The sequence below is a fragment of the Podarcis gaigeae genome (genome assembly GCF_964106915.1).
Source record: "Podarcis gaigeae genome assembly, chromosome: W".
Taxonomy (NCBI): Eukaryota; Metazoa; Chordata; class Lepidosauria; order Squamata; family Lacertidae; genus Podarcis; species Podarcis gaigeae.
The window spans coordinates 24,590,269-24,604,395 of record NC_139695.1 but is presented as its reverse complement, the minus strand read 5'-3'; positions in this window follow the sequence as shown (position 1 = coordinate 24,604,395).

The window sequence follows — 14,127 nt, the reverse complement described above, 5'->3', positions numbered from 1 at the left end:
GTTATAAAGAGCTAAATTGCATTGCCTGACAGGAGACCCCCCCCCTTAAAAGAGAAAGGGGGGATATAAGAGAGTCTGTGTACTGGTCCAGTAAATGCTTCCGCTGCGCAACCAGCAACAGTTCTCTTTGCAGAGCATTAATTAAATCCAGTGCAGAGATTCTTGTTGCAGTACAAGCTTCAGAGTCTCAGCAGCAAAGAAATAACAACACAGGGAAGCCTGTCTTTCCAAAGACAGGTTTATTGCAGACAGATAACAGAAACGCCTCCGGAGCTTTCAGACATTTTTGCTTCACGCCCCGCAGGCAGAGAAAACAAACACTCTTTATATACTGAGCAACTTAACAACTTAACGAGCTTGACTACTTAAAGTCACATGACATTGCTAACTTGCCAGCGTCTTAGGTTTCACACCCTAACACCCCCTCTCGCTGGCAATACAAAAACAAAATTACTTCAGACCCATTTCTTCACAAAAGTTTTCATGCCGCTGAAACCCAAGCGGTTTTGTAAAACCATCAGCTTGATTTTCATGACTGGGACAGTAATTTAATTTAACAATTCCTGCTTTTACCGTTTGACAAACATTTTGAAAGCGGATATCCAAATGTTTTGTACGACCTTTAAACTGCCCATTTTGTGCTAACTTAAGACACGGTTGATTATCACCCCATACAGTGATTGGAGTGATGGCCTTTTCATACATCTCTTGTGCCAAGCATTTGTAAAATTCTAGATCTCTACATAACTCAGATAAGGCACAGAACTCAGCTTCCGTTGACGACAAAGCAATCAGGTTCTGTTTCTTGGATCTCCACCCAATCAGAGAGTTACCAAATTTTATTACACAGCCAGACACTGATTTTCTATCCTTTAAATTTCCCCAATCACTATCTGCCCAACAAGTAATCTGTGCTTGTCCTTCAGCAGATAATTCAAGGCAAAAATCTTTGGTGTATTGTAAATATCTTAACACTCTTTGAATTCCTTTCCATGCATTTACACTAGGTCTTGAAGCTTCTCTGCTGAGTAAGTTAACAGTGTAAGCAATATCTGGTCTACTCCATTGCGAAAGATGAAGTAAGCTTCCCAGTGCTGACTGAAAGATTTCAGCACTCTTGAATTCAGCACTATCCTTGAACTCATTGTCTTTTACAAAACCCATTTCCATTGGTGTTCTAACACCTGCACACTCTGTCATGCCAAACTTTTTCAACATTTGCAATATCTTGCCTTTTTGATTCAGTAGAAAACTGCCATTTTTGGTCCTATCTATCTGAACACCAAGATAGACCTTTACATCACCAAGATTCTTAACTTTGAAGTGTTTATTTAACTCTTTGGCTAGTTTTTTTACTTGTTCTTGTGTCTTTGAAGTATAAATCAGGTCATCTACATAGACAAGCAAAGATTCTTGAGCATCTCCTGAACCTCTGAAATATAAGCAATTGTCAGCCTTGCTCCTGCTAAAACCAATGCCTACCAAAACGTCATTCAAACACTCATTCCAATTATGAGCAGATTGCTTGAGTCCATAAATAGATTTATGTAGTTTCCATACCTGATTTGATTTACCAACTTTCAATCCTGGCGGAAGCTCCATATAGAGCTCTTCAGCCAAGTCTGAATGAAGATAAGCTGTAGAGACATCAAATTGCTTCACTTTGAACCCTTTCTGAGCAGCAACTGCTAATAGTGCCCGTAGGGTTTCACTCCTTGAAGTGGGCACATAGACTTCAGAATAATGTAACCCCTCTCTTTGCGTAAAACCTCGAGCTACAAGCCTTGCTTTGTACTCTGGTTTCCCCATCGCTGTTGTCTTTATCCTGTACACCCACCTACAACTTACTGCCTTGGTACCTTCTGGCAGTTTGGTGATGGAAAACACACCCAGTTCTTTCATAGAATTCAACTCTTTTTGCATGGCCTCACGCCACCTACTGGCCTCCTCCTGGGGTAATTGCTCAACCTCCTCAAAACTTTCAGGTTCGCAATTTGCCAAACCAGCCCAAACACTAATAGCTTGGTACCTTTCAGGAGGTATACCTTTGTTGGCACGCTTGGAACGCCTTAACAGTTCCTGTGATGTTCCTTCAGTTTCCCCCTCTGACCCAGAATCACTAGTCGTCACCTGTTTGTCACTAGTAGTTGAAGAACTTTCTGATTCTGACTTTACACTCTCTTGCTGTACAGGTGAACTTTTAGAGCTAGAAGATTCTGACTTTACAGACTTGGGTGAACTAAACGATTTCTCACCCTTGTCCTCAGACTCAAATTCCTCAGCCTGTTCTGGAACTAATACCTGCCCTGGGGCCTGAGTTTCGTTGTTACTGTTCACCACGTCAAATAGTATGTCAGGATTTCCATGAATTTTATTCCAACCATCCTGTTCACAAAATTCTGCACTTCTGCTGATTGTGATTTTCGTTTGATTGCCTTCTACATTCACAAATCTCCAACCTTTTGTGTTTGCTTGATAACCACAGAACAACATTTCTTTAGATCTAGGATCGCCTTTCCTACGTTGTGCCCTAGGCACCAGCACATAAGCACGACATCCAAAAACTCTTAGATGATCAATTTTTGGTTTTTCCCCAAATAGTATGAAGTAAGGAGTGTTGCCTACTGTGCTATTGTACACTCTGTTAAAAGTATAATTCGCATACAGTGCAGCCTCAGCCCAAAACTGCTGTGGAAGTCCAGAATCAAACAGCAAAGCAGTAATGGCTTCCTGTAATGTTCGAAATTTTCTTTCAGCAACTGCATTCTCCTGTGGTGAATAGGGATTGGTAAGTCTATGAACTATACCTTTCCTTTTTAACCACGTCTCCAGCGTGTGGTTCACATATTCCCCACCACGATCTGATTGTATTTTACGCACCCTGGTGTCAAATTTACATTCGACTTCTTCAATCCAATCCATCAGGATGGAAGCTGCTTGCGATTTTTCTTTCAGAAAGAAAACCCAACTAGCCCTTGAAAAATCATCCACCAAAATTTGCATAAATCTCGCACCTCCAAGCGATTTGACTGGCATAGGGCCACACATGTCTGTGTGCACAAGTTCAAAGGGTTTCTTGCTTACTCTGTCAGATCTAGGATAGTTACATGTCTTAACCTTAGCATGTTTACAAGCACAACAATCCAGAAAATTTGGACAGGGTTTAATGTTACACTCCTCAGCTAAATCTGGCATCTTGCTTACATACTTAAAGCATTTATGAGCTAACCTTCTGTGTAGTAGATGTGCACAACCTGTATGAGGAGCCTTATTTACACACTTAGCTTGCGCTTCACCTGTTGAACATCTACCTGCTGCTAACTGCTCTTCATCCAAAACAAAAAGCCCATCTTCACAGGGAATTTTAACTAGCTCCTTCCCCTGTTTCGAAATGGTGCACACATCATTTTCAAACTCAACCTTAAAACCACTTTTTACCAGGCATGACACACTCAAAAGTCCATTCTTCATTCCTGGAAGAACAAAAACAGGAAGGTTAGTTTGCAAACAATTAACATAAATTGTGCCTTTAAGGCTCATTTCTCGTTTACTATTGTCTGCTATAGTCACAGTTTTTGCAACTGGCAATGTCTTGCAGTTCTTCAAGCTGCCACTAGATGTCGCTGGAACTAAACTGTGACTGGCTCCACTGTCAATTATCCACTTCAAGGTTTGTTGGCTCCTTTTAGGACTCTGTTGTGCTGCCATTGCAGATAGTCCCTTATCAGCACCTGCTCCCCCTCTGGATCGTTGATTCTTGTAGCTCTCACTTCGTCTTCCCCTGTAGCTCCGGAAACTGACCTTGGACTGTTGAAATTCCTGTTGCTTTTCAGGACACTTTGCTATCAAATGAAACCTGCTGCCACATCGAAAACATGACTTGCTGGCCATAGCAGACACTTGTGAGACTTCCTTACAGCTCTGCCTGCTAGTTCCCCCACGCTGGGAATTATCTGAACATCCAACCCTTGGGGTATTTGAATTATCAATACGTTTTCGATGATGTTGATATTCTTGCTCACACAATCTACCAGTCACATAATTCATATTCAGCTGCTCCTCTGGCAAAACTTGTAAAGTTAGTATTAAGTTTTCAAACCCTGCATGCAGGCTGCTAAGCAGAGTATAAACTTTAATATTTTCAGGAAAATTCACACCTAGAGATGACAGTCGGTTGAAATACTCAGTCATCTGTGACGTGTGTTCAACCACACTATCCCCTGGCTTCAGTTTCAACTCATACAAAGCACGTATAATGCTCACCTTCTCTCCGGGCGTGGCTCTATGGTGAATTCGCCTAAGAGCTTCCCAAATTTCAAATGCAGACCTTAAATTTTCCACATGAGGTAATTGGGAATCGTCTATCGATACCATCAACATGCATCTAGCTTTCGTGTCCATTTTGTCATGTTCCCTGTTCTGAGCATGTGCAGCAGCCTCTTGCTCTGCTGTGGCATCTGCTGCAACAGCCACAAACGGCTTTCGCCTCTGGACATAGTCAGCCCACACTTCTTTGGCTTCCAACCAGACTTGAGCCCTCTTAGACCACTGCACGTAATTAGCAGAGTTCAACTTTGTAAAGGGAACCTGGAAATTTTCCACTGCCATTCTTGGGGTCGGCTGCTACTCCCTCTGTGTGCCCTTGCTTCTCTTTCCCCTTGGGATTTGTTTTACTCACTTTTCAGACGCCTCCAGCCTCCTCTGAAGCCTTTTAAACCTTTTTTCCCTCCGTCTCTTCACTAGCAACCTACCACCGTCCTCTGTTTTTATTAACAAAACAAAAACACAACGGGAGGTCAAGCTAGCCTTTTGCAGCTAATGAAGCTGTAAATCTTCACTTACGCAGCTCTCTCAACTTTCTGCAGCCTCTCAGTTCCTTTAAGAGCTGGATTTACGACCAAGCCAGTCTTCTCTCATCCGAAAGCTGCTTTCACTTTCTCTGCACACAATACAGCTGTAGAAACATAGAAGGAGCCATAACCTAAGAGAGTCTGTGTACTGGTCCAGTAAATGCTTCCGCTGCGCAACCAGCAACAGTTCTCTTTGCAGAGCATTAATTAAATCCAGTGCAGAGATTCTTGTTGCAGTACAAGCTTCAGAGTCTCAGCAGCAAAGAAATAACAACACAGGGAAGCCTGTCTTTCCAAAGACAGGTTTATTGCAGACAGATAACAGAAATGCCTCCGGAGCTTTCAGACATTTTTGCTTCACGCCCCGCAGGCAGAGAAAACAAACACTCTTTATATACTGAGCAACTTAACAACTTAACGAGCTTGACTACTTAAAGTCACATGACATTGCTAACTTGCCAGCGTCTTAGGTTTCACACCCTAACAGATAGAACCCACCACTCAATCTTTGATCCCGGACTGCCTTAAGTAATTGAACGGCCACCCTGATTGCACCGCTTAAGAGACATTGTAAGCATTACATTGTAAGCATTACTGCAGACTTCTGCAAAAGAATACCTACTCTTTTAAGAGAAATTTTGAGCCTGTAACTGTTGCTTTTTGAGTAACATTGACATGCTAGTAAAGATACTGTTTTAAAACTATTCATCCAGGATACATTTTGCTACTCTGCTCTCCTAGAGGAACTCTTTGTTATAGCTGGGGATTTTCCGCTGCAGCTGGTATTTTTGTTCACTGCTGAGAAATAAACCTGGGAGCTGTGAGAACTGTGTAAGTGACCTTGACTTTTCTGAGACACAGGAATGGATCAAGACATTCCACAAGATAAGCCGCAGGAGAAGGCACAAGAGAAAGAGAAAGTAATAAAATATAAAACCAGACAACAGTCGCAACTGCAGACACAGCAACAACAACACTCTAGAAGAGCATCTGTAACAGGTCTTTCTGCTTCACAAGCTACAGAAAGAGAAGAATTTAAGGGAGCAAGACCAGCAGGACCAGAATCTACAACACTGGACAAGATCCTTTCAGCTTTACAGAATCTGACAGCTAAGATAGATTTAAACACCTCAACTATCCAAGACCTTGGACAAAAAGTGAATGACGTAGGACAGAAAGTGAATTCCAATACCCAGGCAATTGACAGGTTACTGCAGGAATCCAAGGAGACCAGACAGACAGCAGAGGAAGCCAGGGAGAGGGTTTTGGCGGTAGAGGAAAAAATACCGCCAATAAACAGAAAACTGGATGATTACAAGGCACAATTCTCTCTGATTGAACTTAAGGAAAAACAGGCCAATTTGAGATTAAGATCAGTTCCAGAAACAGAGGAAGGAGAACTAGTAGAGTTTCTCGCATTGGAATTTGAGACCTTTTGGGGTCTAGATTCAGAAGAATTTGAGATAGTGAGTGCCTTTCGGCTGGGAAGAGTCAAAAGGAAGAACAGAGCGAGGGACTGCCTGATTTCACTAAGATCGAAAGCAGAAAGAGACAAAATACTGGGCCTGCATTACAAGAAAGCACTGGAGATTGGAAGTGAGAGAATCGAGATTTTCAAAGATATCCCAAAATACCTACTAGACCTCAGAACTAACTACAGTGACTTGGTTGACCTACTAAGGAAGAACAATATCTTGTTCAGGTGGGAATTTCCGCAAGGCCTCTCGTTTACATTTAAAGGAAAGAAAATAAAGATAAGATCAAAGGAAGATAAAGTGAGTTTCCTGGAGGACTTTGGGAAGAACTAAGAAGGGAGGCAAGGACAAGAGATTTGGAGATACTAGGATTGGGACCACCTGATCTAGACAGACACCCCTTGGGGTCGAACCGACTAGAGAAAGAGACACAACCATCAGAAGAAGAACAACTTTTGGGAGCAGTTGGAGGAACTTTACAATAACTACAACATGTCTCTGCAGATGTTAACTTGGAACATCCGGGGTCTTAATTCCCCTAGCAAGAGGAAGAGAATTTTTCATATGTTAAAAAAGGAACAATTGGATTTGATTTGCTTACAAAAAACACATATAACAAGACTCCACAGGAAATTATTGGTAAACAAGAGACTAGGTCAAGAATTTATCTCATCGGACAAAGTTAAAAAAAGAGGAGTTGTGATATATGCAAAAGAGAAGTTGTCACCAAAATTTCTTTTCAAGGATGAACATGGACGATTTGTAGCAATTGAAATACAAATACAAGGAGAGAAAGTATTAATAATTGGAGTCTACGCACCTAATGAGGGGAAATCAGAGTTTTACAAGAAACTGCATGAGACGTTGTTGGATCATATGGACCAGAACATTATTTTGATGGGAGATATGAATGGAGTTGTGTCAACACATATGGACAAATCTGAAAGACAGGTAGTTACAAAAGATGGAAGACTACCAAAGACTTTTTTTGAAATGACAGACAATATGGACTTGATTGACATTTGGAGAACTAAAAACCCCCTAGGAAGGGAGGGAACTTTCTTCTCTGAAGCTAACATGACTTGGACAAGAATTGACCAAATTTGGATTACAAGAGGGATGGCACCCAAGACTCGGAAGGTGGAAATCTGCCCAAAAATCTGCTCCGACCATAACCCTGTGAGAATGGACATGAAATTAACACCGATTGGTTCCTTTAGGTGGAGAATGAATGACACCTTGTTTAGAGATCCTGAAATTATTAAGAAGGCCCAAAAAATTATGAAAGACTATTTTGAAATAAATTTAAAGACAACTGTGGAAAAAAGAGTAATCTGGGACGCAAGTAAAGCCGTTATTAGAGGTTTTCTGATTCAACAAAATGCTATAAAGAGGAGACTTCAAGAGGAAAGAAAAGGAAAGATTTTGGAGAAAATCAGAGAAGGAGAAAAGAGATTAAGGTCTAAACCAAAATCACAGGAGATCCTGCGAGAAATTAAGTCATATCAGGCACAGTATTTGAAATTGGTTAATCAGGACATAGAATGGAAGATTAAACAAATGAGACAAAAAACTTTTGAATCAGATAATAAGTGTGGAAAGCTGCTAGCTTGGCAGCTGAAGAAAAGACAAAAATTAAATACAGTGACCAATCTTGAAGTAAATGGAAGGATTATACAAAACCCACAGGAGATCAAAGACTGTTTCCAGAGATACCTCAAACAATTGTATGCACAAGGACCACAGAATGAGACCAAAATCGAGAAATTCTTAAAAACAAATGGATTACAAAATATATCTCAGGAGAGCAAATTAATATTGAATGACAGAATTTCTGAACAGGAGGTTGAAGGTGCCATTAAGAATTTACAGCTTGGCAAGTCTCCAGGCCCAGATGGGCTTTCCTCCAAATATTACAAAGTAATGAAGGACTATTTAATTCAGCCATTAATGGAGGTCTGCAATGAAATTACGGAGGGGAAAAGAGCGCCAGAGTCGTGGAAAGATGCCTATATCACGCTTATACCGAAAAATGAGTCAGAAAAGACACAACTTAAGAACTACCGCCCCATATCCCTACTTAATGTGGATTATAAAATTTTTGCTGACATTTTAGCTAAAAGATTAAAAAAAGTCCTAGCGGGAATCATACATAAAGACCAAGCAGGCTTTCTCCCAGGTAGACATATGACAAACAACACAAGGAACTTAATTGACATCTTGGAAAAATTACAAGTTGATATTAATACAAAAGCAGTATTGATATTCATCGACGCAGAGAAAGCCTTTGACAACATTTCTTGGAGTTTTATGAAGAAAAACCTGCAAGGGATGGGGGTGGGAGAAAGGTTTGGAAACGGTATAGGGGCGATTTATTCAGAACAAAAGGCAAAATTGATAGTGAATAACGCAGTTACAGAAGAATTTAAGGTAGAGAAAGGGACACGACAAGGCTGCCCAATTTCCCCTCTGCTTTTTATTTCAGTCCTGGAGGTCTTGCTGAACATGATTAGAAGGGACCAACAGATTCAAGGTATACAGGTCGGAGCCAAACATTATAAATTGAAAGCCTATGCAGATGACCTAGTTTTGACATTACAGGAGCCAATCCCTAGTACTAGAAGAGCTTTGGAAATAATACAAGAATTTGGTCAGGTGGCAGGGTTTAAACTTAATAAATTAAAAACTACGGTTTTGGGAAAAAACTTGACACCAATAGAGAAGGAAAGGTTTCAGGGAGAAACAGGTTTAATAGTAACGAAAAAAGTAAAATACCTAGGGGTGAACATGACTTCGAAGAATGCTAACTTATTTAAAGACAATTATGAAAAGTGTTGGTCTGAAGTGAAAAAAGATCTTGAAATATGGACAAACCTAAAGCTTTCCTTACTGGGTAGAATTGCAGTTATTAAAATGAATGTATTGCCAAAACTGTTGTTTCTGTTTCAAACCTTACAAATAATTGACAAGATGGACTGTTTCAAGAAGTGGCAAAAATAAATTTCTAGATTTGTCTGGCAGGGCAAAAAGCCCAGAATTAAATATAAAATTCTTACTGATGCAAAGGATAGAGGGGGGTTTGCCCTGCCGGACTTTAAACTATACTACGAGGCGGCAGCCTTTTGCTGGTTAAAGGAATGGCTACTTCTTGAGAATACAGACATTCTTGATTTGGAAGGACATGATAATGTTTTTGGATGGCATGCATACCGTATTTTTCGCTCTATAACACGCACCTGACGATAACACGCACATTGTTTTTAGAGGAGGAAAACAAGGGAAAAAACATTCTGAATGAAACAGTGGATGTATCATTTTTGTGCTTCATGCTGTGGCCACAGACATGTGATCTGATGGTGAATTTGGGCTGACCCAATGCAAAAATCCTGAGAATCCCTGTGCATCCATGGTTTGTAACCACGTTTTTGCACCATTGCAGTCCCAGGCAACAGTGGGTGCGTGATTTTGGGGGGGCAGGCTGTAGCCATGGACATGCTATGTGCTCTGATGGTGAATTTGGGCTGACCCAATGCAAAGATCCTGAGGATCCATGTGGATCCATGGTTTGTAACCACGTTTTTGCACCATTGCAGCCCCAGGCAACAGTGGGTATGTGATTTGGGGGGGGGGGCAGGCTGTAGCCATGGACATGCTATGTGATCTGATGGTGAATTTGGGGTGACCCAATGCCAAAATCCTGAGAATTCCTGTGGATCCATGCTTTTTAACCACATTTTTGCACCATTGCAGCCCCAGGCAACAGTGGGTGCGTGATTTTTGGGGGGCAGGCTGTAGCCATGGACATGCTATGTGATCTGATGGTGAATTTGGGGTGACCCAATGCCAAAATCCTGAGAATCCCTGTGGATCCATGCTTTTTAACCACATTTTTGCACCATTGCAGCCCCAGGCAACAGTGGGTGCGTGATTTTTTTGGTGCAGGCTGTAGCCATGGACATGCTATGTGATCTGATGGTGAATTTGGGGTGACCCAATGCAAAGATCCTGAGGATCCATGCTTTGTAACCACATTTTAAGTGGGGAGCGAAGGAAAAACAAAGAAGGGACATTAGAGGGGTGTGCAGAGAAGCAGCTGGCTAAGAATGCAGGAGAAGGATTTAACGGGAGGGAGGAAAGAAAGGCAAAAGTTTCCCCCCACCCAAGCCAGCCATCTCTCTCTCTCTCTCTCTCTCTCTCTCTCTCTCTCTCTCCCTCCCCCCTCCCTCCCCCTCTCTCTCTCCCTCCCCCCTCTCTCTCTCCCTCCCCCTCCCCCCTCTCTCTCTCCCTTCCCCCCTCTCTCTCCCTCTCCCCCAGCAGCACCGGAGCTTGCCTGGAGGGGAGGGGCTTTCCCTGCTCTTTGTTCCGTTTCAGCAAACACAGCAACGAAACAGAGGAGGGTGGGCAGTAAGACCCTGAGGCAGAATGCAGGAAAGCAGGCGCTTCCTCTTTTCAGGTTTCGCTTCTCCGTGCAGCGTGCAGCGCCGCGATTTGATTTTTGCATGATTTTTCGGCTCCAGGGACCACACATTTGCTCTATAACACGCACAGACATTTCCCCTTCCATTTTAGAAGAAAAAATCTGCGTGTTATAGAAGGAAAAATACGGTACTTATGGTATGGTAAGGAGAAAGCTCATATGGCGTTTAAAAACCATATTGTCAGAAAAGCATTGTTCAATGTCTGGGTCAGATATAAAGATTTTTTGGAGAATAAAACCCCAAGGTGGCTTTCACCAATGGAAGCTAAGGCCTTGAAAAAACTTAACATGAGATCGAACTGGCCAAAATATTGGGAAATTTTGGAACAGGATGGGGACAAACTGAAATTGCAGAGTTATGAGAAACTTAAAGATAAGGTGCAGGATTGGTTACACTATTTCCAAGTAAGAGAGGCCTATAATTCGGACAGGAAAATTGGCTTTCAGGTGGAAAAATCGAAGTTGGAAACAGAAGTTAAAGAACATTTAGAACAGAACTGTCTTCCGAAACTTACTAAAGAACAAAAAGAACTGTTGACTGACCCTATCACATCGTACGAAATTCAAAGAGCAATTAAGGAAGCAAAGATAGGAATGCCACCAGGGCCAGACGGCCTACCGGCAATATATTATAAAAGATTGAGGACTTACTGTCTGACCCATTAAGAAGTATCTTAAAAGACGGAACCATGCCGGATTCTTGGAAAGACAGCCTTATTGCATTAATTCCAAAACAGGGAACGGACAATCTACTTATTAACAACAATAGGCCTATCACACTTCTAAATAACGATTATAAATTATATGCAAATATTTTAGCCGAAAGATCAAAAAAAGTCTTCCAGATATATAATCTATATAATCTATATAATAATATATATAATATATAAAATAACCGCAAAAATCTATAGACTTCTTTTAGACTACGAAGTAATGGATGAGGAGGTTAAGGCTTCAATGATAAAGTGGGCCCAAGATGTGGGCCATCCAATTATGCTAAAAGATGGGGAAAACTGATGGAATGTACATTTGAAATTTACAGCCAGCTATAATATAAGAGAGAACATGATGAAAATGGCTCATAGGTGGTACCTCACTCCTTCTAGATGATCAAGAAAAGATTAAGATTTGGGGGGGGGGGGATATACGATGAATTTAAAAAGATGATGGGGATAACTTTTACAAAAAAAACGGAGGCATTTCTATGAAGTATTTTAGATAAAGAGATCCCAAAAAATCTAAGAGAGATATTCTTGTATGCAACCGCAGCAGCTCGTATACTTGTGGCCAAGGGATGGAAAGATTACGAGGCTCCAAAAATAACAGATTGGCAAATCAAATTACAGGAATTGGTGGAGACGGCTCAATTGACTAGCAAACTCAGAGGAATCTCAAAGCAAAAATTTGCAGAAAAATGGGATGGTTATACAAGATATGTTCAAAAATACAATAATAGTTTTGACTCCGTGCTAGCATTTGAGTGATAAAGGACCTAAAAGGAGGTGGACAACAATTAAGGATTTATTATGTTTTCAGAATGTATTGGAAAATTTATATAGAAAGGATTATTGTTTTGTGTACATTCCATTGTAAGAATGGAAACAGAGCCAGAGCCACAGCCACAGCCTAAGTCTGAAACAGTCCTTGATAGAGTGCCAGAGCCAGAGCCAGAGCCTGAATCAGTGCCAGAACCAAGCCCTCATTCAGAACCAGAGCCTGAGAAAGAGCCAGAGCCAGAACCAGAGCAAAAGCCACAGCCACAGCCTGAGTCTGAAACAGCCCTTGATAGAGAGCCAGAATCAGAGAATCAGAATCAGAGTATCAGAGTCAGAACCAGATCTTCGGTAAAGACGTGGTCTGGTCTTAGCGCAACTGCTCCTCCCACCCGCGATAACAGAGATTGGGTGTTCCAATACATCCCCCCGTAGGGAACCTGCCCCAGCCATTCTGTTGGCTGAGGCCCCCTCCCAGACAGCCCTGACCCTTTCCCCTTAAAAAGCAAGATACAAAATATACAATAACCTTAAAAAATAGTAAAAGAAAAACAAAGCAAGAAACAATTATGCTAAACTTAAAATAATCCTCGCCCCAACTAAACATTTGTCCCACCCCAGAAAGAAAATAACAACAACAACAACAACAAAAAACCGCCGTTTGAGGTGCAACAGAGACACAGCCAGAGACAGAGCGAGACCCTGAATCAGTGCCATAACCAAGCCCTCATTCAGAACCAGAGCCTGAAACAGAGCCACAGCCCGAACCAGAGCAACAGCCACAGCCTAGAGCCACAGCCTGAGTCTGCAACAGTACTTGATACAGTGCCGGAGCCTGAAACAGAGACACAGCCTCAAACAGAGCCTGAGCCTGAAACAGAGGCAGAGCCACAGCCAGAGCCTGAGTCTGAAACAGTCCTTGATAGAGTGCCAGAGCCAGAGCCAGAGCCAGAGCCAGAAATAGGGCTTGATACAGGGCCGGAGCGCAAAACATAGCTGCAACCACAGCCTAGAGCCACAGCCTGAGACTGCAACACTACTTGATATAGTGCCGGAGCTGGAGCCAGAGCCAGAGACACAGCCAGAGCCAGAACAAAACCCTAATTCAGAACCAGAGCCTGAAAGAGAGCCAGAGCCAGAAACAGTGCTTGATAGAGTGCCAGAGCCTGAAACAGAGGCAGAGGCAGATACAGGGCTTGAAACAGCGTCGGAGCCTGAAACAGAGAAACAGCGTGAAACAGAGACAAAGGCTGAGACACTGGCCGAGCCTGAAATAGAGCTAGAATAAGGGCTAGAGCCAAAGACTGAGACAATGCCTAATAAAGAGCAGAAGCCTGAGCCTGAGCCTGAAGCAGGGCTTGATACAGTGCCAGAGCCTGAAACAGAACCAGAGCCACAGCTACAGCCATAGCGCCACAGCCTGAGTCTGCAACAGTGGTTGATACAGGGCCGGAGCCTGAAACAGAGACACAGCCTGAAACAGAACCTGAGCCTGGTTATTAGCATGGCAATTAAAGAAGAGAGAGGCAGAAAGGCTTATAAATAGAGTTAAGTGCGAAGGCAAAATAATAAACAACCGTAAAGAAATAGAGAAATGATTTCTCGAATTCTTTAGAGAAATCTATAAGGAAGGAAATGAAACAACAGAAGAAGTTAAAGAACATTTAGAACAGAACTGTCTTCCGAAACTTACTAAAGAACAAAAAGAACTGTTGAATGCCCCTATCACATCGTACGAAATTCAAAGAGCAATTAAGGAAGCAAAGATAGGAAAGCCACCAGGGCCAGACGGCCTACTGGCAATATATTATAAAAAAATTGAGGACTTACTG